The sequence below is a fragment of the Amblyomma americanum genome, chromosome 5 (assembly GCF_052857255.1).
Source record: "Amblyomma americanum isolate KBUSLIRL-KWMA chromosome 5, ASM5285725v1, whole genome shotgun sequence".
Taxonomy (NCBI): Eukaryota; Metazoa; Arthropoda; class Arachnida; order Ixodida; family Ixodidae; genus Amblyomma; species Amblyomma americanum.
In genome coordinates, this window is record NC_135501.1 from 87137031 (window position 1) to 87145784 (window position 8754).

General features: G+C 43.2%; 1 pseudogene across 1 annotated transcript in view; it reads right to left on the reverse strand.

Moving 5' to 3' along the window:
- Positions 1-8754, reverse strand: part of LOC144134033 (arylsulfatase B-like) — a 54297-nt pseudogene that overhangs the window by 14919 nt on the left and 30624 nt on the right. The window contains exon 4 of the transcript XR_013315117.1: positions 8480-8531. The product of XR_013315117.1 is annotated as an arylsulfatase B-like (transcript). The remainder of the gene's footprint in view (positions 1-8479; positions 8532-8754) is intronic.

The window sequence follows — 8754 nt, forward strand, 5'->3', positions numbered from 1 at the left end:
TCTATGTCTCAGCCCCGACAACGTATACTTTGTTTACATTGTTTATGAGCTCTGAAATGTCGTGCAGTGCTGTTTAATTAGTAGCAGATTTTTTTACCCTGCCTTGTGTATCTCATAGACTGTGCGCAAAACCGTTATTTCTAAACGCGCTTTTCAGAATAGGTCGGCGAGAATGTTTTAACTATCGATTAGTACAACATGCAGTAGCGTATCAGAGAAAAATATTGACTAAGATCTCAAATATAGCCTGCAAACACTTGTTGTATGAGAAGAGTTCGTTACAAAATTTTTCTGAAGTGTTTTGTACATTTCGCTTTAAAGTGAATTGCCCTCAAAGTCCAGAGTCACAATCAGAGATGTTCTATTGCTGGTCTCCATAGTTTTACACTCTGTTTCCCAAAGAAGGGGCCTCAAAAGTCGGCAAAGAAGTTGTGGGACGGGTCAGTAAATTAAGAAAAAATGAATGCACCCGAAATACAATTGTAAATGTAAATTGAACGAAAAGAAAAGTGCTAACGTTTAAGGAAAAAACAAGTTCAATGCCTACAGGTTGGCATAGGATTTCTTACTATATAGTTTAGTTTCAGGGCTTGACTACATTTTTTTTTCGTGTTAAAAAAGCGATCTGATGTTACCACTTGCGGAAGCGTATTGCACAGATTTATGGGAAAAATAAGATGAAGACGATGTGCAATTTATTAAAATGTCGGGTGTTGCTAAAGTGGTGGGAGAAAATAACAGGAGTGTGCATGCTCCAGGATGATTTGCGAGTGCTGTAGAGGGCAGCTGAAAGTTCGATTAATTCGTTTGTAAGTTTATACATAGTACAGTATTTATGGCGAGCAGTGGCAGCAGTGACGGCACTGTGAACGCATCGCACCCTTGCTTACGTCGCACCCTGTCTACTTTCAGCACATCTGTATCTTTGCCTACCACCTCTACCGGCGCCCGTGCAGCTGCCTCGAAGCCTAGTTGCGTAGAGCTTACAAAGCAGACTGCACCAGATACCGACTACGCCCCAATCTGCGCCTCCGACCTGGTCTCCTTCACCAGCGCCTCTACCGGCTTCTTGGCTGTATAAAAAGACCCTCCCCGCTCGGCCCCTCTCCTTGGCAGCAATGACGGCACTGTGAAAGCATCGCACCCTTGCTTACGTCGCACCCTGTCTACTTGCAGCACATCTGTATCTTTGCCTACCACCTCTACCGACGCCCGTGCAGCTGCCTCGAAGCCTAGTTGCCTAGAGCTTACAAAGCAGACTGCACCACATACCGACTACGCCCAAATCTGCGCCTGCGCCCTGCGCCCTGCGCCCTGGTCTCCTTCACCAGCGCCTCTAGCGGCTTCTCGGCTGTATAAAAAGACCCTCCCTGCTCGGCCCCTCTCCTTGGCAGCAGTGACGGCACTGTGAACGCATCGCGCCCTTGCTTACGTCGCACCCTGTCTACTTGCAGCACATCTGTATCTTTGCCTACCACCTCTACCGACGCCCGTGCAGCTGCCTCGAAGCCTAGTTGCCTAGAGCTGACAAAGCAGACTGCACCAGACACCGGCTACGCCCCAATGTGCGCCTGCGACCTGGTCTCCTTCACCAGCGCCTCTACCGGCTTCTTGGCTGTATAAAAAGAACCTCCCCGCTCGGCCCCTCTTCTTGGCAGCAGTGACGGCGCTGTGAACGCATCGCACCCTTGCTTACGTGGCACCCTGTCTACTTGCAGGTTAGTTTTATCGCATTCTTGTTACGCATTCTTGTTTTGTTTTTTGCCGTCACTGCTGCCACTTTGACTGCTGCCACTTTGAAGCCACACTGTGTTTTTTCACTACTTGTGCCAGTTACCTAGTGCCTTTTTTTGCCATGCCTACTGAAATTGAAAAAATTCGAGACGAGTTGAGGAAAGAATTTAGGAAAGAGATGGTAGCTATGCGGAATTCGCTAGAACGCGACTTGCGCAACGACTCAAGAGAATTAACTAAAAGTGCTGAACTCTGCAGCAAATGATTTGCTGATATGTTCGCTAGCGTTTCATCATTGGAAGAGAAAAATAAGACATTGAATTCTGAAAATGCTGCAATGTCAGCTGAATGTGAGGAACTGAAGAGGCGATGTTCTGACCTAGAGCAACGACTCATTGGTCTGGAACAGTATTCCCGAAATAAAAACCTTGAGATAAAGGGACTTCCAGCACATGAAAATGAAAGCCTACCAGACGTGTTGCAAAAAATTGGCGAAATGATTGAAGAGCCAATACTGGAGAGTGATGTTGATGTTTTCCGCCGTGTTCAAACAAAGAATAAGGCTAGCTCGAATATTGTTGTCCAGTTCAAAACGCGAGGAAAGCGCGACACTGTGCTGGCAAAAGCTAAAAAGACAAAGCTCGTAGCTGAAGACCTCGGTTACAATGGTTCGGATACTGTGTATGTTAATGAGCACTTGTGTCCCCTGCTCAAGAAATTGCTGGGTATGGCAGCAGCGCGCAAGAAGGAGCAGAAGTGGAAATTTGTTTGGACGCAGAAAGGGCACATTCTTGCTAGGAAAACAGAGTCGTCGACGATTGTGCGTATCGCCCGTGAGCGAGACCTGGATAAGATAGCATAGACACCATGCTTTTTCTGATACCTAACAGTACAACAACCCCCAAGATGTACACATTCGTTCTGCCTTCTGACCTTTGCGCTATATCTGCACAGAAAAAAAAAAAAACGCTGTATCCTTCTTTCATCTGATTGCGCAATCTTTGCGAAACAAGGGCGATGAATTGGAAGCATTTTTTTGCACACTGAGCTCCCGTTTCAATGTAATAATGATTACAGAAACTTGGCATGAAAGTAGTAACGAAGCTTTGCACCTGCCCGGCTACAACACGCATGTGCAAAACCGTACTGGTAAACGAGGCGGTGGTGTCCTGATAGCAACGGAAAAAACTTTCAAATGCACCATTCCTACCGACTATACTATAACCGACGAGGACTACGAAATACTGTCTTTGCAAAGTGGTAGTAGTGTCTTCTCCGTTATATACCAGCCTCCTAAAGGCAGCATTTCTAATTTCATCGGCTTTCTTGATAAACATCTGCAATGGATCACCGCAAACAACCTTAATCTAGTTTTAGGAGGTGATATTAACATAGCCTTTCTATCTCAATCTACAAATAAACGTGAGGTCGACTGCGTATTGCACAGCAACGGATTTACTAATGTCATAATTAACCCCACACGGCCGCAGGCAGCGACGGCAATTGACGTCTTCATTAGTAACTATCCAGTTGACTGTCTTCATTCAGGAGTCAATAATGCCCGGATAAGTGACCACTTACCCATATTCATGTTTGTAGACTCTTTTACACCCCCAAAACAACGTAAGTTTCCCGCGGTACAATATCGGCGTATAAACCAGGCCACATTAAATTCCTTTGGCGCAGCACTTGCAGGCGTGGACTGGGAGCTCGTGCTCAGCAGTAATGATCCAGAGGACGCATATGGTGCCTTCATTACTGCATTTAAGTCTGTCTATGACCAAAATTTTCCACTTGTGACTTATAAAAAACCCCGCAAGGCCCGCAAGCCCTGGATAACAAAAGAATGCCTTGAAATGGTAAAACAAAAAATGAATCTTTACAACTGCTTTATTAAAAGCTGATCCCTCGATGACCTAGCACGTTTTAAGGCGTATCGAAACCAAGTCACTTCTTTTCTACGCCAAACAAAGCAAGAGTATATAGAAAAACTATTTAATCCTGACGTAATTAAAAGGAGTGACCTTGTATGGAAAACAATAAATCAAGTTTTAGAGCCAGGTGGACATGGAAGCGGAATGCTTGAGGTCTTGGTTGATAACACACCAGTCAGTGGGAAACCTTTGGCAGAAAAATTTAACGATTTCTTCGCGTCACTGGTAGGTGGCAATCACGGACCCCAGGATATCAAATGCCTCGACTCGCGGCTTTCTTCCACTGCATTCTTGATGCCAACGGACGCCAATGAAATCAAAACTTGCCTACTCACTCTCCGTAACAGCAGGTCGCGAGACATAGACGATCTTAAACTCCACACAATAAAATATGTAGCCGATGTAATTAGCCCAGTTTTAGAGCACATTTTTAATTGCTGCCTCGAACATGCGGTGTTTACCCGACGATTCGAGATTGCCAAAGTAACCGTTGTTCATAAGGAAGGACACAAAAATGACCTGTCCAATTATCGCCCAATTTCTATCCTCTCCATTTTCTCGAAGTGTTTTGAAAAAAATATTATACAAGCGAATGTCCAGTTTCTGCGAGAAACGTAACATATTAACACCTAGCCAGCATGGCTTCAGGAAAAACTTTTCTACAGAAACTGCGCTTCTAACCCAAAAAAGAACTAATTCTAAAGTCCTTTGAACAAAAAATTTTCACTCTCGGCATTTTTATTGATTTTTCGAAAGCGTTCGATCGCAGCAATCACAGCACAATGTTGGCGAAACTCGAACACTATGGTTTTCGCGGAAAATTTCATCAAATAATTACCTCATACCTTAGTTGCCGTGTCCAAAAAGTAACAGTAGACAACGAGTCATCAAATTTTATACATCTGTCTTCTCGTTTGCCGCAAGGCAGTATATTGGGACCGCTGCTTTTCCTTCTTTATGTAAACGACACAGTCTGTATAAGTAAACTTCCAACCTTTGTCATTTATGCAGATGACACCACTCTATTTTTCCGATCAGCACATGTGCGAGATCTTGAACAGCAAGCTAAAGATTGTTTGCAGAAACTTCACGAATGGTCTGAGTCCAATTCACTGATCATAAACACTGGAAAAAGCAAAGCTGTACTTTTTAGACCTCGTAATAAGGATCCTGCTGTCTCACAAGTTCATTTAAAAATGGGTTCCTCAGTCATTCATATAGTTCCTACGGTTAAAAGTCTAGGAGTGCTTTTTAATGAAAATTTATCATGGGATGAACACGTTGAAAAAGTCAGGGACAAGTTGTCCAAGGCTGCTGGTATGGTGTCCCGCCTGCGATACCTCTTCCCAAAGCATATTAAGCTGATGCTGTACAACGCACTGTTTTCCTCTGTTGCTAGCTATTGTATTTTGGTCTGGGGAACAACATCATTTATGAATATCAAACGGTTGGATTTACTTCAAAAGAAAATTGTTCGAAATATTGTTAACGCTTCACGTTTTGAACATATGGAACCGATTTTTGCAACACTTCGCATCACCCCCTTCCCCAAGTCTTTGAATCTATACTAGTGAGGCGGTATAAAACAAGTATTAGAAAAAATAATCTATTTATGGTGCACCTGTCGAACTTAAAATGTAAAGAACTGATGTATGTCACCCGTACTGGTTTCACATGGTTCGTGCCGAAAACTCGTACGAATTATGGTCGCCAAATGCTTTCACACACTCTTCCATCCTCATTAAATAAGGCATATAAATTTGTGTGCACTTAGGTACCGTGAGAGTGGTACTTATTACCAACTGAGAGTTGTACTTATTATTTGTATTTTCTTTCCTGTGTGCTTACTTGCCGTTTTATTTTATTTTCATATTCATGTAATGATCCTGTTATTAACATATATGACACTCTGTACACCATCCTGATGCTGCTGTCAAGTCATTGTAGGGTGCGTCGACCCCTGTCAAGCCTTCTCTCTGGCTTTTTGTCGGCGCACCCAACATCCTCAAGATGTTGAATAAATTGAATTGAATTGAATTGAGATATAGGGGCTGACGATTAGTGGCGTGTATGCGAATGTGACTGAACCATGTATAAAAATAAAGAATCGCGCGCAGAGCTGTTTTGAGCCACTTGAACGAGAATGGCTGTTAAAATTTACATTATAGTTGGACAAATATTTTAGTTAAACCAACAGAACGGCCAATTGCTAGTTGTTTTTTACCATCTTTTGTTTAAAAAATTTGAAGAATGTTGATCAATGCCAGAATTGTTCTTTTTCCTTTCATGGACGCAGAAATTGCATCAGGTGAAAAGCTCATCTAATCGACAAAAAATACCTTTTCAGCTCATTTGGCGAAAAAGGAGCAAAAGTTATGTGAGCTGGTTGGTCTCTAACAATGTTTTCCTTAAACTTTGTACATTGCAGTCACCTTTGAATCTCAGTTCTGACAAAAAAAAAAAAAACAACGTTTGCTACACGTAATAATTGCATGCGCTGTGGCTTCACAAACATTCGCACAGCGCTAGACTTAGGTTCTTCACCATGTCCCAGAAAAGTGGTGATTTTTTGTTAGCGGGAAGGATATCTGTCACTGTTTGTGGAGAAGGTAGCAGGCTGCAAAAGAACTGTTATTTTTCCTGGCCCCTTTTACTCTAACAGTGCGTCCGAGGCATAGAGTGCTCTTGCGTGATAGCAATAGATGAAAAGTAGCTGCTAAAATCCTCGCAAATATTTGTATTTATTTTATTGATGAGCTTTTAACAAGGATTAACGGTATCGCGGTATTACTGCTGCTTCTATCGAGAGCACAGTTAACTTCTCATGTTACAATGGGATCACCCATTTGGCTCTGACTTAAGATGTGAAGTAGCGCTGTTTATAGTTTTAGGTATAATGCTGAATATTTGCTTTAGCGTTCATAGCGGCCATGAAAGGTCGCATTATGAGCAGGTTGCTTTAATTTTTTATACATGTTATTGTTTCTATTATTATATTTTTAACGACCAAAGTGTAGGCCTGGGTTTGGCTGTAAGTTTGTTTGCGTGTATTTCGTATTCAATTGATCTGTTATTATGCGAAATGCAAAGGTGTAAAGGACAATGTCAAGCTTAGCATCGGCTGGTGTGGCTGCATAAAATGCCATTCTTCTTTTTGAGGAACCATGAAATTTAGTCATAAACATTAGAAAACACTACCAGCTTGAGATTTTAGAGGCCGTGACCGTGACCGTGACAATGGGCCCTATATAGAGTATTGTTAGTAGAGCCATCTGTGAGTTCTACGAACAAACTGATTTGAGCCTGCGGTAGCTTGAATTGGTGTCATGATGATGTGATGCACAACGAGTGAGTTGGAAGTAACTCTGCAGGTAATGCGCTCACAGCACTCAAGAGTCTGCTTCACTCGAAGAGTGCAATTCATATACACTGCCCCAAGGATCAGCACTTGGCTCCGGTTGAAGAAAAAACACGTTTCCGTTCTCTTCTGTCACCCTTACTTGACTTCAGATCCCCTATGCAACACTTGCACACATAAAAAGAAGCCAGGCAAGACAGAAAATAGCATATGCCGTACTAATAACACGACACGCAAGGAGGTTTTAAAATGTAAAAAAAGATAACTGCAATGGTGCATAAATGCGGGTCAGGTAGCCTAAATAATTACTACAAATAGAGCGGGAACCTAAAACAAAGGCAGGGCAGGATCTCCGTTTCTGTTCTTCGAGCGTTTGTGGAAACGAGTCTCCTTGAACTGGCCCGTATTTCCGTGATTGTGCCCTACTCGGTGAAATAAATTCGATGGAAGAGTCGCTACTGGTGGTTTCAGCCATCGTGTTTCATTTTATAAAGTAGAGAAACGTGAGAGAGGCTGCGACGTAGCCGCTCGGCGAGGCTTAATGAATAACGACTACATAAATTTTGAACTAAGCTGTAGCTCCACGTGAGGTGCAGTCAGATCATGAAACGTTTACAAGTTAGTGGCATTTTCTGAATGCAGTCTTGTTACCTTTAGCGCGAAAAGAAAAGGAAAAATTTCTCGGTCGTTGAAAAATTCAAAAATCGCCCCACACGTATTTATGGTCTCACAGCTGGAAAAAAAAAGTTAGAGCAAAGTGGTATCGGTGTGTTTGGCCCTGACATTTTAAATTTTTATGCAACAGCAGAGAGCGTTACATTTAGTGTGTGTGCGCTATATTCAATACCTGAACACGCTGATACAGTTCAATTGCGACTGATATTGTCAAAATGTACGTCTCTCGAGTACTTTGGAGTATATTTGAGTAGACAGTTTCCTTCTCATATTCATGTGCAGTGAACTGCACACTGCCGCCATCTACACGCTTTGGAAGCTGCTGTCTGCCGCGCTCGGGCTGCCAAGGCTGAAAGAGTGTAGTGCCGAAGACATAGGGAGTGCTTGCAGTGCACGATTAAACTACCGTCGTCTTGTGGTGTTCTTGCATGAGCTATCTGCGGGTGCGCCGGCCCGGCTTATAGCACATTAATAGTCGCACATGTTATTGTGAAGTAATAACACGCGTTGCGTGGCGATTACAGTAAATCGTTGATGTAGAATTCGAGGGAGCGATAAGCAGAGGTAACGAGCACCCGTGACCCCCTCGAAGAGACAGTACCGACGCTGTTAATGTTTCCTGTCACGCGCACCTAGTTTTTTAATTCAATAGAAACTGCAGCGCCTTTGTGGCGACGGGAAAGTGTGCGAAGTAACAATCACGCCGTTCGATTCCCTCCCATAGGCTGTTTCACTTTCAGTCTAATACGGTGATGTCACGAAAGCATTGTAAACGCACCTGAATTCCCAGCTTGTACGGGTAGCGTCCCGTCAGCAGTGCGGCCCTGGTTCTGAAAGGAAACGGTTCAATGTTCAACAGCATTGGCGAATACCGAAGGGCAGGCGCAACCTTAAACGTGGTTTTCGGAAAAGACGGGTAGCATTTTGTAACGATTGATTTACAGTTCATTCTTATTTACCGCTTTACCATCTGCAGTGACATTTTGTGATGCAAAGAGTGATAGCCGGCAAGAAATATTAGTCACCGCCTTTTGTACAGAAAAAACGAGCCGA